Below are 22,936 nucleotides of genomic sequence, written 5' to 3' on the forward strand. Positions count from 1 at the left end.
TTTAAGAAATGAAGCAATACCAAAGCAAAGCCATCTCTCTATCCTGCCTTTCTTCCTGCAAAGTAATACACAATGCAATCCTATACAAACCTCCAGCTGGTGGGCCAGAACTGATCCATGGGGCCTTTTTGTCTAGGTCTACCTCCCTTCCTGCTCCTCTCTGTGCATAAAGCAGCCTCCCATTAGAGCCAGTGGAAGTTCAAACCGAATTGCCACATCAGGGAGCATTTTCAAGGAGAGGGTAGTTTGCTGCATACATGTCTACTCAGAAGTAAGCCCTTATTAAGTTAAATGGTGCTTACTTCCAGAAAATTGTGCACGGGAATGCAGCCTTATTAGACTTCATACAGACTTTTCTCACAATGAGGAAGGTTGCTACTTGCATTCCCTCCCCCCCCCCAAATATGAAACCTTGGGCATGAGGAACTGACCCTTCCTCCACCATAAAGCCTCTGCCCATGTGAAGAAGGCTGTGGCAGGACTTAAACCGAGTTGATGCTTAAGCTTCCATATGGCACTTGAATTGCGTCACACCACATATGGTTAACTGCCCTGTGGTTACTTTTGTCAAGTTTGGACCCTTAAGAAAATCTATTTGAAGGAGGAGAAGGAGAAATGACCAGTCCCAAGTTCAGCCAGTGAATCCAGAATCCAGCCAGGCTATGATGGATCCACTTCTCTCGGGCCCCATGACTTTCTGGATCCTATGCTGCTAGCCATGATAATGTTTATTATAATTATATGTAAGGGAAAGGGTTAATCCTTGGCACTGGAGCATTCGGGAGTGGGAGGGAAGGAGCTGGTTGCCACTTACTCATGACTGCAAATTCCAGGGAACGTGTTTCATGTTCTGGGGATCGCAAATAGAAAGGGGGAAATGTGTTAATTAAGACAGAATACAGATGAGGGGGGAAGGGAGAGAGGAAAAGGAGGAAAAAAGGAAAGGTGAGGTGGAAGAAGGGGGGTGCAGAGCAGGGAAGGCCCAAGGATTTTTGCACCGCTGCTTTGGGGGAAATATACCTACCCAAAGGTGCAGATGCGGGAAGCGTTAACCCAAGAGATGTTGGCTCCTGAAGCATAAAATCCAAAGGGCATCTCCTATCTAGGTTACAGCTGGGACGGGTGCCCCACGGCCAGAAGGCAGCGAGGCCAGAAGCCGTGGCAGGCGGAACCGATTCATTCCAGTTTTGTTCCCAACCTCCACGCTGCTGATGTCCACCAGGGCAACACTGAGAGGGAGGAAGGCGACAACCTGGGACGCAGCATGGCCTGGCAGTCTCTAGCGCCACCTACCGTTGGCCTCCCTGCCTTCCGCCCTACCAGCCACCGGGGAAGGTGTCATCCTGTCTCGCGCGCCCCATTCACACCGCACTGCAGCCCGACAGGAAGGACAATGGCCTCCCGCCCCACACCCAATCTAGGCTGAATCCCAACGAGTTTCTCTTTTGCTAGGGAGGAAAAAGTCCAGTGCTGTTGCATTCTCTTCCTCCGTCCGCGAATTTCTCAGTCAACTGCCTCCTGGTCCTGCTCCCCAGGTGCTGTTCCTGCTCTCTCTCGCCCCCCTCTCCTCCCCGCCGCAGGTCAAGAGCTGAAGGGCATGGTGAGGAAGCGAGGCCAAAGTAGTAGGAACGGTAGCTGCCCCTTCCTAAACGGCCCTGGGAAGCAAGCCGGAGAGAGGGGTCCCCTTGACCCTGCCGAAGGTTTTCACCGCCCCCCTCCCGATCTACTGTGCCAGCCGCCCTGCCTCTCCCTTGCCCTGTCCGCCCTGGCGCAGCGCTGTGCTGAGAGGCAGGTGCGCGGGCGAGGACGCTGAGAGGACATCGGCCAGGCCGCTGGCGGAGCAGATCTGGGCAGGATGATAAAAGAGGGAGCGTCTCTAGGGACAGGGAGAGGGCTGATTCCGGAGGTCACAAACTGCGAGGGAGGGGAAGGAGCGCAAGGGTTAAACACAGCTCTTGACGCACGTGACCAGGGGCTTGTGAATGAGTTAACTCCTTAACTTTTTTTTTTAACCTCCCCTTTTGCACCCTCGCCCAATCTGAATGAGAAAAAGGGCGCCGTTACTCTTTCGGCTCCTGCTGATGAGGCAGTGCTGTCAGGAGGCGCAATCCTGCGCTAATCTGAATGGTTCGATCTGGATTAATTAATGCGGAGTGGTCTCTCGTCGTCGCTCGTCACAATCAATAAATACGGATTAGCGGAGTTTGTTCTCTGGGGGAGACAGAGAAGAGCCCAGCAGCGCCCCAAATGCTGGGGAATGTCTGGTGGTGGGGAAAACGGAGGTGGCGAGAGAGGCAGAGCCGGAAAGCGGGAGCCGCAGATATGGCAAACAAAAGAGCTGCCTCTTAATTTGGAGAGTCACGTGGCGGGGAGATGGGCGCGGTGGGCGAGGACTGTCGGAGGAAGGCCCTTTCCTGCAGAGAACTTTCTTGGGCAAGGATCAGCCAGGGACGAGGGCGAGGAGGAGGAGGATGGAAAGATGGCCTCTCTCTCGGGTTTCGGAAGGTCTGACGGGGCAGGAGGCATTAAACATTCATGGCGGTAACTGGAGTGCCCCCCACCGATCCCCCCCCCCGGCTCTCATTGTCTGCCGGCTGATAACTGAGCCGCTATCGCGTTGCATCGGTCGCAAGGCAAAGAATGGGCACTGCCAGTCACGGGAGGGAGACCGGAGAGCTTCCAGCCGACAGTGCCCAGCCAGTGCCCAATCAAAGCGCCAGACCAAGACGGCACAAAACAAGCGCTCTCTCAATGCCCGGCTAGGGTTGCAGTATCAAACTTCAGCTGATCGGGCTGGAGGCTGGGAAATGCTTTCCAGGGAGAGGGAAGGAAAAGAGACGCGGGAACCGTGCTGCACAACACAGCGCCTCTGCACTTTGGAGATAGGCAAGGAGCGGGGGGGGGGGGTGTTTGCAGCACAGAGGGCGTGTCTCGGCGCTACAGCTCTCCCCACCGCACCCCCACGAGAATCCTGGCAAGTGTAGTTGCATGCTGAGAATTCTGTTTGGAATTGCCAGACCTCACCCACAGGGCTGCAGTTCTCAAGGCTCTCTGGGGTAAAGAGTGGCTACCAAGCGAGTACAGTGGTACCTCGGGTTACATACGTTTCAGGTTACATACAGAAATAGTACCTCGGGTTAAGAACTTTGCTTCAGGATGAGAACAGAAATTGTGCTCCGGCAGCAGCAGGAGGCCCCATTAGCTAAAGTGGTGCTTCAGGTTAAGAACAGTTTCAGGTTAAGAACAGACCTCCAGAACGAATTAAATAGGTAACCAGAGGTACCACTTGTATGTATATTATGGTGTAGATATATGCCCATTGAGTTGAAAGGAAGCAATGACATATTCCGGCACTTTATGCGGAGGCAGGGACATCTTTCCAGAGCACACAGACCAGAGCACACCATTTCAGATAAAACCACAGCGGACCTTGCCACCAAACTCTGCCAATTTGTCCTTACCCACAACAACTTCAAATTCGGTGATGACCTGTTCCTTCAGATCAGCGGCACAGCAATGGGCACCCGCATGGCCCCACAGTATGCCAACATCTTCATGGCAGATTTAGAACAACGTTTCCTGAACTCCTACCCACTCAAACCTCTCTTGTACCTGCGATACATTGACGATATTTTTATCATCTGGACACATGGTCAACAGACCCTGGACACCTTTCACCAGAAATTTAATGATTTTCACCCCACAATCAACCTTACAATGAATCAATCTATGCAAGAAATACATTTTTTGGACACTACTATAAAAATACAGGATGGGCACATAGACACCACCTTATACCGTAAACCAACTGACCGACAAACATATCTACATGCCTCTAGCTACCATCCCAAACATACCAAACAGTCCATTGTATATAGCCAGGCACTACGTTACAGCCGCATCTGTTCCAATTCTACAGACAGAGACTCTCACCTAAGAGATCTACAGCAAACCTTTTCAGAACTAAAATACCCAGCAGATGAAGTTAGACAACAGATCAACAGAGCCAGACTGATACCCAGAGAGAACTTGCTGCAAGACAGACCCAAAAAAGAAAATAACAGAACACCTCTAGTCATCGCATACAGCTCCCAAGTTAAAACAGTACAACGCATCATCAGAGATCTACAACCTCTCCTGGACAATGACAGTTCTCTTTCTCAAGCTCTGGGAGGAAGACCTTTCATTGCCTACAGACAGCCACCCAATCTTAAACAACTCCTAACCCACAATAATACTACAACCAGACTTAACACGGACACTGACACCAGAGCCTGCAATAAACCCAGATGCCAACTTTGCTGCCACATACACCCGGACAACACCATTACTGGCCCCAACAACATCACACATACCATCTCGGGACTATTTAATTGCTCATCGTCTAACATTGTGTATGCCATCAAATGCCAACAGTGTCCTTCAGCTCTCTATATTGGACAAACAGGCCAAACCTTACGCCAAAGAATAAACGGACATAAATCTGACATCAAAAATCACAAAACAGAGAAACCAGTAGGAGAACACTTCAATCTCCCAGGACATTCTATACAAGATCTCAAAGTAGCTGTTTTACTACAAAGGAATTTCAGAAATAGACTAGAAAGAGAAGCTGCTGAATTGCAACTCATTACCAAACTTAAAACCATGGAGAGACCTGGTCTCAACAGAGACATTGGATTCTTATCTCATTATACATGACTAAGCCATTTCTCACCACCTCACCCCTTGCCTTTTCCTGCAAGACCTATTACAGTCGTTAAGAGTCGTTAACAGGCTCATCTCAGCTATCTGCCAATCTCCCATTCCCACCACCCTTCTGAGTAATACCCCTCCCCACCTTCTCACTATATAGAAGGATCTGGCAACTTATGTTTCAGTGTATCTGAAGAAGTGTGCATGCACACGAAAGCTCATACCAAGAACTAACTTAGTTGGTCTTTAAGGTGCTACTGGAAGGAATTTTTTTATTCAGAGCACAGTGTGTAAGGCGATCATGCATCTTGATAGGGCAACTGCCTATCAGTCTAAGACCAATTTAAGAATGAAGAACCTTTAGAAGGGAGAGTGATGCAGTGGGGGGCCTTGAAATTCTCCATCGGCAGTTAGTATCTGCATAGGTCACCTGGTCACAGCCTTCTTCACTAGACTCATAGAGTTGGAAGGGATCTTGAGGGTCATTCTGCAATGCAGAAATATGCAGCTGTCCCATACGGGGGTTGAACCTGTAAGCTTGGCATTATCAACAACACACTCTAACCAGCTGAGCTATCCAGGCTGAGATGTGTTCCTATTTCAATTATAGCAATGATTTCTAAATGTATCACTATTTTCAGGTGATACTCAGTCTCATACTGTACTGGCAAATTCAGGTTGTGCAATTAAAGCTGATTTGGGACTGGACTTTATATAATAAGGAAAGTGCCCGCAAAGTTTGGAGTAACTCTTGCTTGACACAACCTAGTCAAATCTCCCTGCAAACAAATCAGGATGAATGCTTAATAAGCAGATCATATGGAAGGGACCTGTTTCACAGACACCTTTTTATGCCTGGTACAGCTGTAGAGCTTTGCCAGTCCACACATGAAAATCAGAAAAATGGCACAGGTTTTTTTTAAAAGACAAAGGTGAATACAACATTTATTTTAAAAGCCCCGCCCCCGAAACTGGAATGCAACAGCTTGTCAGCAGCCAGTTTGGATTCCCTGCAATTGCTATGATATAGTGAGCAAATCTAGCAACCAGTGAAAACAGCAAGTGTGGAAGCAGCCACTGCCTTTAGAGGCAAAAGCACAGCATCACGTGCTATTAGCACTACAAATGTGTGTAACAGCATCTTCTGCACGCCTCTGTAGCTATGCGGTGTGATGGTTGGTGTGTGTGTGTTGGCTTCTAAGTACAAGCGAAGGTGCGTGTGTAGCGTGCAAGAGAGACTGAGAGCAGATGTACAGGGCATGTGTGAAAAGTTCTCTTGGATCCCAGGGACATACCCGGTGCTGCCTTGGCTCTTGCTGACTGGCTGGAAATTGGGTCACTGCAATGCTGTGATGTCACACTTCAGTGCTCTGTTAGAATTACAGTGAAAGGGGCCCTTGGGAGGAGAGCTGGAGCCACTGCTAAACAATACAAGGAGAATCACTTCAAATCTACTGTAGCCGGGGAAGTGCACCCACTGCTTGTCTAGGGAGACATTCTTTGTGGAAAGCCTATAAGTAGTTGGTCTCCCCTGTTCTGAAGCCAGATGGTGATGATGCCTCCTGTTGGGCTGGAGAGGAATCCCTGCACAATTTGATTGGCAGTGTTGTAGCGCCATGGCTGTCATAATCGTGGAAACTTTCACACCTGTACAGCGCAGCTTCTGAAAATCCCTCTTCAGCTCTGCACAGGCTTTGAAACCTGACAAATGTTTCCTTTTTGCAAATCAAAGCTAGTTATGAAACCTAGACTCACCTGTTCTGTACTGGAAGGACCAGGGATTACCCCCCCCTCCAAGGAAATAGAAAAAGGAAGATGTGAATGAAGGAACAATGATTTCTTTAAATTCATTCTCAGATTAATATTTCTGTATTTAAACAACTATGGATGCAAACACCCTTTAAAAGAAAATAATTTGTGGTTCCTGGGACTATATCAACAAAGAAAGTCAAGCAGCACTCTGGGAGATATATCCAATTAAGCCATACGCAGGGTAGATCCACTGAGATCAGTGTACTCAGAGATGGCTGATGCCATTGGGACTGGTAGGGTGGAAGGCAGGGAGGCCACCAGTAGGTGGAGCTAATGACCGGTGGAGCCAACTAATTCTGGTTTTGTCCCCATCCTCCTTCCTGCTGAGTTCTACAAGAACAACACTGAGGCTAAGCAGGAGGAAGCTGACAGCCAAGATCTCTCCATGGATTGGCTATTGAGCAGGCAGGTAGGCTGATGAGGACTGGGTGAGGACAGGCTGAGCGTGGTGTGGCAGTGCCCCATTCACCCTAATGGCCCAGCATCCACTGATCAGTGTCATTAAGTACATTGACACTGATTTCAGTAGGTCTACTCTGAGTATGGTTTAATTGGATATCACCTATAGCAGTGTTTCCCAACCACTGTTCCGCGGCACACTAGTGTGCCGCGAGATGTTGCCTGGTGTGCCGCGGGAAAAATTAAAAAATTCGAAAGATTTTTTTTTTTAAAAAAGTCAAATTTTCGATTGGGGCGCTGTCACTAGATGACCCCTGGGGTTCCCTCCCTCCCTCCCGCTCTGCGCCTCCCTCCTCCTCCGGGGAGGCCCTTCCTGGCTCTCGGCCAAGGCTTGGCGGCTGCCACTCACTCACTCGCTCGCCCACCCGTCCCTCCATCCCTGCACCCAGCTTCTCCCCCTCCGTCCCCGGCGCGGGGGCTGCCGGGATCCGTAGTCCCCTCGCCCTTGGGCTCCGCGCCCGCGCGGGGTGCGCGAACTACATTTCCCAGCGTGGCCTGGCGGGCCGGGCGTTTTGTTTGAAGCGCTCTTCTCCCGGCCATGGAATGAGCGCAGCGGCGGCCGGGCGGGCAGGGGCTCTTCCGCGCAGACCCCGCGCAGCCTGCCTGCGCCCCCGCGGAGATCGGGCGGCAGGATGGAGCCCGGGGATCCCCGCGGAGGCGGAGCGGCGGAGGCTGCCCCCCAGCTAGGGCTGCGTCGGGGGTTTTTTATTTTTGCAATGCTGCATCCGCGCCGGAGGGGACGCATCGGACCGCGGGGAGACCCCTTGGCGGGCGTGCAAGGCAATGCATGCGTGCAGGCGTTGCATGGAGTGCAGTGCAATGCAATGGCAACGCGGCGCCCTGCATGCATGCATGCAACTTCCACCGGCGCTCCGGACTTGGCAGGTGAGGGGGGTCCCCAGTGGGCGGCAGAGAGAGCCGGGAGGGCGAAGGGGAGCTGGGGGGGAGCAGCGCTGCTCCCCGAGCCGAGCCCGGGGGGAAACTTTGGCGTCGTTGCGCTGGGTGTTGGAAGCGGAGGCTGGCGGGGGCCCCTCACCTGCAAAACCTGGTCGCCTCTCATATATTTCGTGCATTGCATTCATCGCCCGCTTTCTCCTCCAAGGAGCTCCCGGGGGCGCGCGTGTTTCTCCCCGTGTTATCCTCGCAACAACAGCCCTGCGAGGTGGGTCAGGCGAGTGGCCCAAGGGAGCACCCAGGGATTGTCCTGGCCAGGTGGGGTGATTTGAACCCTGCTCTCTGCCCGGTCTTCGTCCTCATTTAGCCCCCACATGTGCATGACTGTGCATGACTGAGGTTTTCCCCCCTCGTCTTGGCTATGGTGTGAGTCTGTGCTGTTAATTAATGGGGTTCTGCCTTCGGAGAAGATGAGCCAGCCCTCAAGGAGGTGATTATGTAATTTGCTAGCAATTCATGTCCCTCCCGGCGTGACGCTGCGCGCTGACGTCACGGGGCTGTAATGGTGGTGTGCCTCGAGATTTTTTTCATGAAACAAATGTGCCTTTGCCCAAAAAAGGTTGGGAAACACTGACCTATAGTATTCCAAAATAACAATGAGCATTTATGCCACAGGGGTGAGGAGGGGACTTAATAAATATTATTCTGGCTGCTATTTATGTACACTCACCTGGGAATAAACCCACGGAACCTACTTCAAACATGGATAATATTGTTTCAGTGAGGCAAGAATGTTGTTGGCAAGCCTGTTTCTTGCCCTGCTATGGCCAAGTCCAGCTGTGGACTTGAAAAGTTTGACACCTTCAAACATTTCAAGGAAAAGGATTCCCTTTTCCTAGTGGCAAGAGAAAAAACTATGAATCAATGTGGGTTGGGGAGCAGAGATGTGCTGGCCGAGTTCCTAATTCCCTGGTTTGGAATAGGAATTTGTCCGGCTTGTAATGCTCAACTAGAAACCGAGAGTCACTTCCTCCAGATCTTCTCTGGGTCAGAATGTAAAATGAGTTTCTGCACATGGGTAGTCAGAGTTTAGGCTGACGAGGCTGCTTTGTAAGCACATGCACGTAAGTTCTTTAATTTTATCCCCTTACTCTCAGCGAAACTCATTGATCACCATGAAACTATGTGAATAACAAAGCCAGCTGCTTCATAGCTTATGTGCAGAAATTCTTTAATGCCTGCCCCTTACTCTCAATGAAACGCTCATTGATTGCTGTGAAGTACGTGACCAAATTAGCCAGCCAAGCAGTCTTCTGCTTAGGAAGAGGGTCTCTCCATCTCTCTGTTGTTGCAAGTGTTTCACTTGCTTGCTGTCCCCCATCTAGATCTAACACCCTATCTTGCTACTGAATGGAGTCTGCTTTTGGCAAGGGAGGGGTGGTTACATCTGCAAGTGGCTATGAACCATGGCTGATGATGCGGGGAACTGCAATTCCCCAGAGGATGAATATGATAAGGTCTGTGTGCCTGGCACCATCAGAATGCATGTGACAAACAACATTAGGATCCAGAAACAGATATTGCTTTCAACCACCACCCCTCCACACCCCACAACCCCAAGAAAGCGTGTAAAAACTGAGACGGTTCAAAATTGAACTGTGGAGAGTTTGTCCAGCAAAAGTTCAGAGGCAATTGGTAACTATAATTTTGCTATTTAGTAGGTGTTTACAGACGGAGAAGGAATTGGCAAACCATTCCAGAATTTTGCCAAGAAAACTCCATGGAGAAGCTTTGAGAAGAAAGTGAGAGTTTCCAAGGCTTGCTCTGGTTCATGGGGTTACGGAGAGTCGAACACGACTAAGACGACTAAAAAACAACAACAACAACAACAACAACAAGGTGTTTACAGGGCATTTTGCTACCTGAGACAAAAAAACCATTTCATGAGACCATTTCATGGTCAGAATCCAGTCCGATGTTAGTCTGGTGATGTTCCATCACACCCAAAGGCAGCAGGTTAGCTTAGGGGTGTGTGGCAGGCCTGTATCTGAATGGACCTGGGTGGAAGTGAGATTTATCCTGCGGTGCTCCATACTTTTAAGAATGTAAAGGTTGCCATATTTCTGAAACCACCAGGTCTTTAAAAAATGACAGCAAGAAATACATTTGAAATTATCTCAGAAAGTGTTGTGTATGAATCATTTGGGTGAGGAAAATGTCTGAGTGCTGGATGACTTGAATACAAAATCATACTTCCAAACTGCATCTCCAGTTGTTAAATAAGCCGTGTATCCCCTACTCCAGAAGCAGCCTGCATTTAAATGAGAAAGAGATTTTTGAAAAGCCCAGTGTCTTGCACTTTATAATGGTCAGTTTCAGATGCCTTAGGACAGCCATCCTCAACGTGGTGCCCTTCAGATGTAATTGAACTATAATTCCCACCTCCGCTGACCATGCCAGCTGGCACTGATGGAGTTGCTGTCTTACAGTATCTGGAAGGTACCAGCTTAGAGCAGGCTTCCTCGGAAGAAACATAGCGCAGCCCAGGGCACTAATACAGATTAGCAGGTCTCTAGCACACGTTCCTTCTATCCAGTACTTCATGCCTAACCCTCCACAAGACAGGAAATGCCCAGAACATCTTTGCTGATACCTACTTGTCTAGTTTTTCTCTGAAGATGGTTGTCTTTCACCAAATCCTATGGCAGTGGATTTCAAATATCCATTGTCCACTGAAAACAGATCAGTTCAGTAAAAAGGTAAAGGGACCCCTGACCATTAGGTCCAGTCGTGACCGACTCTGGGGTTGCGGTGCTCATCTCGCTTTATTGGCCGAGGGAGCCGGCGTACAGCTTCCGGGTCATGTGGCCAGCATGACTAAGCCACTTCTGGCAAACCAGAGCAGCACACGGAAACGCTGTTTACCTTCCTGCCGCAGTAGTACCTATTTATCTACTTGCACTCTGACGTGCTTTCAAACTGCTAGGTTGGCAAGAGCTGGGACAGAGCAACAGGAGCTCACCCCGTCGTGGGGATTCAAACCGACGACCTTCTGATCAGCAAGCCCTAGGCTCTGTGGTTTAACCCACAGCGCCACCCGCGTCCCCTGATCAGTTCAGAAGGAAGCACATTTAAGACCATTGATTTCAAAGATGTCTCAGGGACAACAAACTACACATGACATGGGAAATTGGATTCAGTAATTTCATTTCATTTGCTTAAAAACATCTGTGAAGAAGCGGTTTGGATTTGGATTGTGGTTACAGTGCTGGGTGGAAAGGAGGGGGAAAGACCACTTCCTCCTGCACTGTTTCCCTGATCAAATAAGACACCCCCCAGATGCTGTTATTAGCCATGGAGTCAAATAAGCACAGGCATTACTATTACCTTCTGTGATGAACAGCAGCTGGGCATGTGAGATTTGATAAAATCATGGAAACATTGTAGGGGGAAATGTTCAACTTTGCTTCCATAGCACGGCAACCCGGACCCAAATGCCTCCCACCCCACCTCCTCTATATGGCTGCTTTTAAGAAAACAAAAAGATGTCAGAAGAGCCAGTCCATGGACCTCTCACTTCATGGTGGTTTAACAGTCACCTAATTCAGCGTAGACTTAGGGACGTTAGTTTGGTCCTTAAGCACTACATGTCATTTTTGTGCTGGACGGCAATGTCTGCATTCCAAATCATTTAGGTTTCAAAATTTAGTGTAGGTGTAGGAGAAGTTTAGCACCCTTCTCTTCTTCCACCCACTGATTTATCCTGCGGTGCCCAGATGTAAAAGAGGACACGGCTTCTGCATGTGGATGAAGGGATTTCAGCAGGACTTGGCCAAGATAATGTTCCATTCCACCCGCAAGAAGAGAGGTTGCACACATGTTTTCTGCCTTGGGAATGGAAGTAATTCTGCTGCCCCAAATAGATGTGTTTGACTTACTTCCCAGCGCCTCATGTTCTTTTAATATCCATCATGCGGATGTCTCTGGGAAGGTCAAATTTACAGCTGGCTGTCACGTCAAGGCTCAGGGGAAGCATGGAGTTCAGTTCCATACCATTCCCATGCCCTCTTTTCGTAGGCCGCTCTCTCACTTCTCGATTGATTTATTTTCTGAAAGCTCCCTTGAATGGCTTCCTGGCATTCCCTGCATCTGCCTGCCAGCCTACGCTCCTCTCCGCTCCAACCTGCTCGCTCATCCTGGCCGCCTTCCCCAGAAGACCAATCTTCTTTTGCCGCTCCTGCCAGAGTGACCCCAAGAACCGAGGCGGGGAGGGGGGGGGGATTCCCGGAATCAATGCTTACCCCTGCGGGTCGCGTGGCTCTCACAGAGCCTGCATTATTCCTGTGCAGCTGGAGCGGGAAGGGAAGGGAATGCAGCAGCCCGTAGGCTTTTCACAAACACAGGACTTCCAGCTGCGATTTGGCCGGAGTGTTCCTGCCACCGGGATCATTGAGATTTATTTGTGTTTATAGAGCCCTGTTGAGCCCAGCAGAGTTGACAGTAGTTGCAAGCTTCTGCCCTAAGTACTATATAAACTCTGTCAGCAGCTGAATCATGCCTGGGTTGATCTGCCGGCTTCTTAGAGCAAGGTGGCTGACAGGAAGGGGAAAGAAAGGCGACAGCCCAGTCAAATGAATGCAGCAGGACAGGCCTCCAGGCACCTTGACCTGTGGTTCAGCTAGTGGGCTCTCCCCTCCCCTCTCGTCTCTCTTACAAAGAAGGGCCTATCCAATATTTAGTGGCACAGTTCTGTCTCTTTTCCACATTGTGAGAGCTTGAAGGAGCCAGGTGCCATTGCCTCGCCTTCGGATTCTATCTCTCTGTGTGTCAGAAGAGGGAAAAGTTCTCGTATCAAGAGCAGGGATGGGGTCATCTTGAAGGGTTTGCAGAAAGAAAATTTTGCAGGGGGCAGGAGGGTGCAGAGAAAGAAGGGGAGCCGCTGTGGAGGGCAGGAAGTGGGAGAAAAGCCATTTTGCAGCAGCTGGCTTACACTCTGGGATGCAGAAGTTCTTCAGGTCAGGGGCAGAGGCGGGCATGAATGGTGCCAGCTGCACAAACATGGCATGGCTTTTGGTGGTGGGAGAGGACCCAGCATATGGTTCAGCAGAGGGTCTCTGAGCCAAGATGACCCAGGGAGGGTTTCTGCCTGATATTAATAGGAAAGCCTCTCACACTTTGCTGCAAAAGAGGAAAGGCCCTACCAAAGCAAGGACAAGAGAGAACAGGTTTCTGTCCTGTCTGCTACTTTGCATAAATGCAGATTTAGTAATAATGGGCATAATTTAAATAGAAGCAGAAGAATCCCCACCATAGAATGGAAGACTGTGACTTGCTCAGTCTACTACCATCCATGTGAGGTTGATCGGCAACTTCACACACTCTCTCTCACACACAAACACTGCTCACCCTCACTTCCTATGGTCAAATCATATTGAACCAAGCAGCCCTTCCAATGGAGAGCTATCCTCTGTAAAAACAGGACACCTGGCCACTCTAACAATACCTGCTCAGAGCTGATGCAGAGAGCTTTCCTTCCTAATAAGTGCATTTATCAAAAACTGGACTGGAATCCCTGGATTACAAAGGATCATCTTATGAAAACATGGATCTGTATGACCGATGATATGACAAAGCCAATAGCCTGGATCATGCCTAAAAGATGAGTGCCTCCTTTTGTGAGGTCAGCTCAGGCAAACAGCATCCCCATTCTTACAAAGGTGGGACTCTGCTTCTGCCTCTGCCTTCGTCACCTTCTCGTCTAGGCTAACCGGATTCCTTGGCGCTGCTGTCTGATGTCCTGGGTTCTTGAAATATCTTTCCCTTTCCATGTTAGCATCTTAATAGCCTTATGTCTTTAAGATACAAAACCATTTAAGGCCTTTATCTTCTGCTTTCCTGCTGCCTAATCCTCCTGATCCCCCTCTGAACAGCTGTTTCTTCCATCAAATTGGAATGCAACTAACCTTAGATTGAGTGACCACCCAATGAGTTGTGGCAAGGGGACCAAATTCCCTGCTGACCCTTGAACCAGGGCAGGATGGGTGTGAGCCGCTGAGCAATGACCAGCTGCAGTTCAGTCCCCACCAACTGAGATAGCAGCATCCTCTGTCCTTGAAGAGGTGGTGGGAGAGAATGAGAAAGACTCTCCTCCCTCAGTGGTGCCAAATGCAGGGGGGAGGGAAAGGAAACAGATCCAGGAGCACACAATCGGTCAGTGTCAGAGACAAAACAAGAACCCAATGGCCATTTCAAGAGAGGCAATTCATTTCCTCCTAAAACCAGATGTGCAGAGAACAAGGATGAAGACCTATGAGAGTGTTTCAAAGAACAGCGTAAGGAGCTGTATCCTCAGTCGCCCATCAGCCGTGAATGCATCATGCATTTATTTCCTAGATGAGAAAAGCGGCAACTGCTTCCCTCATGCGAGGGGCCAAACGAGATGAAATGCCATTTATGCCCTTGAAGCACTTATTTGAACGGCTTTTAAAAGTAAAGAGCAGACATGGAGACCTGATGGGGCAATGACACAAGGATTGTCACTTACAGCTGGGTCCAGCTCAGTCTCCTTCTTTGTTGCTGCTACAAGGATGCTCTCCCCAGGGAGGCTCACCTGGCACCTTCACTACTTAGTTCTAGGCAATAACTTTCCCTTTCGCCCAGGCCATTGGGCAAATAAACATTCAGTGGTCTTTTAAACTGTGTGTGTTGGAGTTACCGTTTGTTGCTATGGTATGTATTTTTGTGTTTTTATATTGTCAACTGCCCTGTGATCCTCAGATGAAGGGTGGTAAAGAAAAAATAATGCTAATGACGACTACTACAACAACAACGCAGGAGGATTTAAGCTCACCACCACCACCACAACCAGTGCATCCCCACTCTGGCTCCCCCTGCACTATGCAGACTATTTGCATTGGAAAAGTAAAAGAAGAATATGGTCAGGGCAGAAGAGAGAAAAGCCATATGTGGGGAGAAGCCTTCTGGGAATCAGAGAATCATAGAGTTGGAAGAGACCACAAGGGCCATCGAGTCCAACCCCCTGCCAAGCAGGAAACACCATCAGAGCACTCCTGACATATGGTTGTCAAGCCTCTGCTTAAAGACCTCCAAAGTAGGAGACTCCACCACACTCCTTGGCAGCAAATTCCACTGTCGAACAGCTCTTACTGTCAGGAAGTTCTTCCTCATGTTTAGGTGGAATCTTCTTTCTTGTAGTTTGGCTCCATTGCTCCGTGTCTGCTTCTCTGGAGCAGCAGAAAACAACCTTTCTCCTCCCCCAACCTTTTTTGGGCAAAGGCACACTTGTTTCATGAAAAAAATCTCGAGGCACACCACCATTACAGCCCCGTGACGTCAGCGAGCAGCGTCATGCCGGGAGGGACGCACGAAAGTGTAAGTTTCAATTTTTTCCCCTCCCCCTTGCCTTCCTTCTGTGCCAACCGCCAAAAAGCCAAGAATCGCGGGACCGCTGGGGGAGGGGGGAGGGCGAGCGGAGGCAGCGGCGAGCCCCGTTCCTCCCCATCCGCCCCATTCCGTGCAAGGAGCGCGAACAGGTGTGAGAAGGGGGTCAAACCTGCGGGTCGGCGCCGGGGAACCTCCAAGCTTTGGGGGTGGGGGGGGGGAGGAGGCAGCAAAGCGAGGCAGGAAGGAGAGCGCGGCTTGGCGAAGTACTCGGTGGCGAAGGCCAGCAGGTCCGCAGCACCTCCACCGTGTAGCCCTGCAGCAGCTCAGTCAGACCCGGTGGGATCTCGATGCTCATCTTGTAGCCGAGGCGCGCGGGAGACTCAACGGACGGGCCCGGGAGAGAGAGAGAGAGAGACACGACGGAGAGAGAGCGGGAGTCCCTGCTCGCCGCCGCCGCTACAACTACTGTGGCGGTTGGTCGTGGTCGCCGCCGCCACTCTCTGACACGCGAGAAAGAGAAAGGAACGGAGCGGCGGGGTAGTCGGGGGAAGGAGGGGCCGGAACGGAAGCGCGAGGCGAGCTATGCATGCCCAGCAGGAAGCGGCGGAGAGCGCCACAGAGAGAGAGAGAGAAGCAAGGGAGGGCGGGGAGTGGGCGGGAACACGCTTCATGCGTCACAATAACGGACAAGAGGCGCTCGAGGGATAGATTAGGACCTAATTTGACTTTTACAAAAAAAATAATCTTTCGAATTTTTTAATTTTTCCCACGGCACACCAGGCAACATCTCGCGGCACACTAGTGTGCCGCGGAACAGTGGTTGAAAAACACTGCTCTATGTGACATCCTTTTATATATTTGAACATGGCTATCATATCACCCCTCCTCTTCTCCAGGCTAAACATGCCCAGCTCCCTTAGCCGTTCCTCATAAGGCATTGTTTCCAGGCCTTTGACCATTTTGGTTGCCCTCCTCTGGACACGTTCCAGTTTGTCAGTGTCCTTCTTGAACTGTGGTGCCCAGAACTGGACACAGTACTCCAGGTGAGGTCTGACCAGAGCAGAATACAGTGGCACTATTACTTCCCTTGATCTAGATGCTATACTCCTATTGATGAGGCCCAGAATTGCATTGACTTTTTTAGCTGCCGCGTCACACTGTTGGCTCATGTCAAGTTTGTGGTCAACCAAGACTCCTCGATCCTTTTCACATGTACTGTTCTCAAGCCAGGTGTCACCCATCTTGTATTTGTGCCTCTCATTTTTTTTGCCCAAGTGCAATACTTTACATTTCTCCCTGTTAAAATTCATCTTGTTTGTTTTTGCCCAGTTCTCTAATCTGTCAAGGTCATTTTGAAGTGTGATCCTGTCCTCTGGGGTGTTAGCCACCCCTCCCAGTTTGGTGTCATCTGCAAATTTGATCAGGATGCCCTTGAGTCCATCATCTAAGTCGTTGATAAAGATGTTGAATAAGACCGGGCCCAAGACAGAACCCTGGGGAAGCTGGCCTCTGATCTGGAAGCCAGGCCCCCGGTTCCCTGACGTGTGGCACGATCAGAAGTATGAAAATCATGCATCAAGTCTGCACACTCCTTGAAGCCAGCGTTTAGATTTAAAAGCAACAACAGCAGCGGAACCCAGCATAAGGAGTGATGTGAAATATGCAGGTCCAAGGCCAGAATTCCAGCTATTCCACTGAAAGGCGATGCTCAAAGCAGGGATCGCTGCAGCCACATTAGCTGCCTGACAAAGAGAGAACCTGGACTGAAAAACAGATCAAAATTTTGTTGTGTGAGGCTGAGAATTACTTCCTTGAACCCAAATGGGAGCTGTGGAAAGGCATCAGGTTACGGATTCAGCCGTGTGGGCTTGACTTGAAATAGAAACTGATGGCACACTCATTAATAACCATCAGAAAACATCATGGAGATATACAACCAGAGAGTCTGGGGAGGTTCTTTTAAAATATATATTTTGTCCATCGGTACCTGCCCTCTGAGAAACTACAGGCATGCCAGAGTCCTGTTGCTTTTATGTGATGGATATCCATAGCAGGCAGGCAAACAGGTCGATGGCAGAGATGCCACAGTGAGGTGGAGAAAGGAGAGGAACCAATCCTTCTGGTCTCTTCTCCCTCCCCCATTCAGACAGGACAGGGTCAGCATCACTTGGTACCTGCTGAGGCTTCCCTCCTGAGCAGAGGTCCCTCCACTGAGCTCCTGATCTTGCTCCTCCTCCTCCTCCTCCTCTGCCTGTTATATGCCCTCTCTGAGCATAGAAGCAGCTGCCAGATGGAGGAGGAGTAGCATCCTCTGCATGGGCTTTCACACTCTCCAAGCATTTGTGTAGATTTGGCCACATTGTGGGGAGGCCAAGGAAGTGGGCAGTGGGGCAAGCGGCAAAAAAGAGGTGGACCTGATCAGAGGTGGACGCCCACTGAGGGCATCTCACCCAAGGGACTCTCCCTCCTCCCTCCCCAAAGCTGGAGCGGGTGCTGACCACATGCAGTTGTTCTTGCTGAACAATTGTTATTTATAACTAAATAGGCCAAAGTGCAAATCCCTCTGCTTAAAACAAAGGTTAAAGGTGTATTGTTTGGCCTGTAATGATCCTATTGCTCTTATTATACTGAGATAGAAATATGTAACTACATACACACCCTTAAAATAGGATGCTTTTTTTGCAGGGGCAATTAAATGTCAAATCTAGCAAAGAGTCAGGTCTCTAAATTTGGCAGAAATCTTGCCTTTCCTCTCCCTTTCTCCCGCCAGTCTCCAAATTCCAGTCCCATGACTGGGAGAGGACAGCAGTTTGAAACCACCCTTTTTTCACCTTTGATGCAAGAATCACATACACATAGTTGTTAATTCAACAGCAAGTTCCCTGCCAAAGGGTGTATTTATGCTGATTTATGTCTATAGTATCTCGTATAGCAGTTTCCCCCTCTCTAAGCTCTGAGAGAGACAACAAATTAGATCCATTAATTTTGCTTTGTTTCTGCTGACCCCCTGCAAGACTGAAAGGGCCAGCCCCAGGCATTATGCTGCCTAAAGCAAAGGCCAAAATAGTGTTTCCCCCATTCTTTTATTATTTATCGTTTACATACTGCAACTTGCCAAGGTGGTTTCTAAGCCATTTACAAATATAAAACAAATTATCAAAAGTATGCTCAAAAGCCAACTGGACTGATTTGGCAACTGAATCTTATTTGAACACTGGCAGGGTCTGCCATCACAGCTGAGACAAGCAGGCTGATTTAAGAGTTGCAGGTCAGGCTGTGTGTCATGCACAACTCTGCTTTCTCAACACCACCTTGCCACTGCTCTCTGCCTCTCTGGATCTGCTGCTTGAGGCAGCTGCCTCCCTCTGGCTAAGAATCTGGCTGGCTCTAAACCAGACCAGAAGAACTTCAGTCACAGTTGAGCCCAAACACCACAACACCAAAGGTTCAGTGGTTCAACTCCTTTCTGACACGGTCTTCTGGGAACTGGGAAGTTGAGTTGCCAGCTTCCCCTCCACCCCAAAGATGCCTTTAAACAGCAGCATAAAAAGAAGGAATTTGGTAGATCAGCTCCTTGCCCCCAGCATGCAGATAACCACGACCGGAAATTTTTTGACATGCTAGTCAGAAAGCAGTTTAAGGCACAAGTGCTTTGCTAGGAAAAGAGTTTGCGACCCAATCAGCAAGACAGAATGAAGAGGGGTCTTTCACATGCATTTCAATTTTGATTATTTTCGGTAGCCTTGACTGTTACTTAAGCACGTCAGCCTTTGAAATGCATCCTTGACCTTTCAACTTAGCAATGATTTGCTTTGTTTGACAAAGCACAGCAGTGCTCTTCCAGAGAATGCAGTTCCATGCTAAAAAGAAGAATTTGCTTTCTTTTATCGAGTGAGTGACATATGTACACAACATGTTAACCGCAAGCAGGCCATACATCTGGCCTCTGTAATTGGCATCATTGAGTTTCCACTGAGACAGTCACTTTGCTAGAGTCACAAAGCCACTAAATACCAGATAAAGCCTTCTCTGAGCTGAGCCTTGCACCTTACACGGAGAGCCCATTTTCTATATAGATGAACCCAGATCTGAAGTACTGATACAAAGGCATTAGCTATCCACTTGGTAGGCTCCAGCAGTGAGCGCAGGTTCAAGTTAAGTCCTGCTCCATGACTGCGCCAAGAAGCTCTGCACTTAAGCCCAGTTTAACTTTCTGCTTGCAAAGCACCATACTGATGTGGAGAATAAGAGAAAAGGCTTTCTCTTCTAGCTTACTGTTTCAGAAAAGGAAAATAGAATGGCTAGATCAATATATTTTTTAAAATTATGTGACACCGTTAGCATTGAAGCAGTTTGCAATCCAGGTTGTTTCTGTGCAGGCTGATGCTATGCATCTTTACCCAGCAGGAAGTTCCACCAAGTTCTGTGGTGCTTACTCTTTAGGGCATGGGTTAAGAGTCTTAAAGTTCAGGACAACCGGCAGGAATGCGAAACCTCAGGTCTGGGGCCAAATGCAGCTCTCTAGGCCTCTCCATCCAGCTGTCAGGGCATGCCCCAGACCACACATCCCCAAGAATGTGTTGTTCCCTCCTTGCCTTCTTTTGCCTGGCTGGAGCATGTCCCTGAACAGTGAAAATTATAACAAAAGGAGAGCCCTGGCAGATCTGGCCAATGGTCAATCTAGTCCAACATCCTGTTGTCACAGTGGCCAACCAGTTGCCTAGTGGAAGGCTGTAGGCATGATCTGAGGGCAACAGCACTCTCCCTCCCGAGGTTTCCAGCAACTGGTTTTCAGGAGCCTCCAACGAAGGTGGCAGAAGATAGCCATTCTGGCTTGCAACCAATGACAGGCTGCTTTAGTCCTCATCTAAAGCCATCCAAGTTGGTGGCCATCACTGCCTCTTGTTCCTGGTTTCTATGTGCCTGGAACAGAGCAGTCAGGTGAGTTTCTCCACCCACTTTTGCCTCTGCTCCTGCCCTCCACTGGCATGTGGCCCCTGGAAAGTTTCTCACAAAGCAATGTTCCCCATCACTGTCGATTCCTAAATGTGGCACTGGCAGTTAGTTTTTCAGTGCTAACCATTAATGGGACCCCTTGGCAAAGGGACTGGATAAGGCACTTGCATCGATCCAGCTCAGTTAAGCTTGGAAAGGAAAACAATATCTTGATGGCTAGAACACCTGGCTGCATTTAATTTCTTACAATGCCAGGGCTTGCTCAAGCAAGCTCTCCCCAATGGCACTTCTCCATCTGTAACACCAAGTTCCTTTGTATGCAGCTCTTGACTGATTCAGGGAATTTAGGGAGCTGCACAGAAACAAGTCACTCCAGGGATGTTGACATTGCAAATTTCTCACTGCATGGTCCAGAAGGGCAGAGTTAAGGGGATGAATGCAGGGCAGTTACCACTGGCTGATTCAAGATGCCCTTGCAGAAAAAAGGACAGAGCCTCCTCTTTCCTCCTTTAACAATGGGAAGAAAGAGGTGGTGTTCGGAGTGGCAATCTACATTTCATCAGGGCTTCATTTAGAAGAAGAGAAATGTCAATAGTTTTCACTCCTTCATTTATTTACATACTGCTTGGGGAGGAAAGGAAGGTCACTTTGCCCTCTGTAAAGCCTGATAACCGCCATTAGTAAATAGTGGATTAAAAAAGAGGAGAGAGAGAGACTAGTTAATTCACTTGTTAAGCTGGCTGCGCAGAGGGGGCAGCCTCATATTCCACTGCTTTCCTATTTTCTCTTCCAACAACTGAAAGCGGAACAATGTGGAATGGACAGATCGCTCCTTAATTATCTTCTCCATATGCTTCCCTTCAAAGTGTTTGGAATTGGTCTCCCTTACGGAAGGGACATAAGCACAGGCAGTGCTGGGGATGCTGTGCAGGCGCCCAAAAGGAAATTCTACAGCAAGGTGCAGTTTCTGACTCACTTGTTCACAACAAGACAATCTGAATAATGGCTTCGTCTGCATCATTTATTCATTCTCCCTAGTTAGGAACAACATAGAAAGTTGCCTGATGCCATGCTCTCTAGGACAGGGGTATCTCCCAGCTGGGGATCTAACCCAAGACCTTCTGCTTGCTAAGCAAATTCTCTGCCACTGAGCTACAGCCCTTCAGTAGGCCCTACCCAGGGGCAGATCCACTATGAAACTAATGAAGTCTAAGCTTCAGGGCCCCTAATTCTAGAGGGTGGCAGAAACTACTTGCTTAGAAACATTGGGTCTAGTGGAACCAATCTGAGTTGCATGACTCTAATGGATCACAACACACAATCCCAAAGCTTGCGAGTCAGTAGCACAGATGTAAACAACCCCATTGAAGAAGATAACATTGGTTACCCAGACCTTGTTGCTGTTTGTAAAGAGGCCCCCATAACTGTTCGAGCTTTAGGGCCCCCAGAATTTAGGTCCACCAATGGCCCTGTCCAGGGCAGAACACTCCAGCTGTAGACGCCACACCCAGTGGACAGGCTGCACACACAGGACTCTGGTCACAGGATCCAGTCCTTTGACTGTGGCAGCTGATCTGTGTCTAAGCAGGGCAGTGGTACACAAATACTTCTTCTGTTTAGGAGTCTGTGAGAGCTCATAGGAACAGCAGGTCGACAAGGTGTGGGATTAGCACCCGATGCAGGAGTACCTGTCTGGAGGAGTTGCTGCCAGGTATCTTAAGAGCAAATACAGAACCTGAGCTGCAGCAAGCCCAATTTCAAATCTCAACCCCTGCATCAAGCCATACCCTTTAACCTAAAATTTGGCAAGCATCCTGAGTAACAAGGCTCTTGCAAAGATGGCTGAGGTAAGGTACGCAAAGCATTTAGCTTCCCATTCCCCAAACTGCCCTGCTGTAATAGTTCAGCATGCAGGAGAAAGTGAGGACAGAGGTCTATTTTGCCCAATGGCAGGGATGGGGAACCTCTGGCCCTCCAGAAGTTATCAGGCTCTGCCTCCCATCAGCCCCAGCCAGTATGGCCAATAGCTAGGAATAGGGAGTCTCAGAACCCAGCGGCATATGGAGGGCTACAGCTTCCCTGCCACTGCCCTATATGGGGTACTGCACTCCTCATGGCAAGCAAGCAACACCGGTTTCAGGGTAATATGGGCGGTTTTCCCACACAGGGTGCCAAGTTGAGTAGGTGCAAAACAACAAACAACAACAACAAATGTATTTATATGAGTACCTACTAAGAAGATCCATAAAATAGGCAACTGTACCAAAGGAAAATATTGAGAAAATAAGAAATATTGGGGGGGGGGGAGGAAATTTTTGCCTTTGCTCAGGGCACCATGTTACCAAAGTCCACCTTTGCAACTGAGCAAGGCATAGGAATTTATGACTCATCCCAGCACAACAGATTTTTGCCACTCGTCCTAAGGATTGCCCATGCCCAGCTCAGGAGCAAATTGGACTTAAAGGTTAGCAACCGGAACAAATGGTCACCCAGACGTCAGTGGCTGTGATTACTAATGAGAGCAAGTTCGGCGCATCTCTTCACACAAACAGAGGCCAGTGTTGGTGGCAATTCTCGGGGAGAGCCAAACCCCCAGAAGCCTTTTGGAACGACGCGTCTTCCAGTTTCCACAGCGGCTCCGCACAAAAGAAGCAAGAGAGACGCTAGGTTTTCCGGGGGGTTGTTGCTGTGGCAAAGATGAGGCGGGCTGCTGACT

Source organism: Podarcis liolepis (assembly GCF_965112155.1).
Source record: "Podarcis liolepis genome assembly, chromosome: 1".
NCBI classification, from domain to species: domain Eukaryota; kingdom Metazoa; phylum Chordata; class Lepidosauria; order Squamata; family Lacertidae; genus Podarcis; species Podarcis liolepis.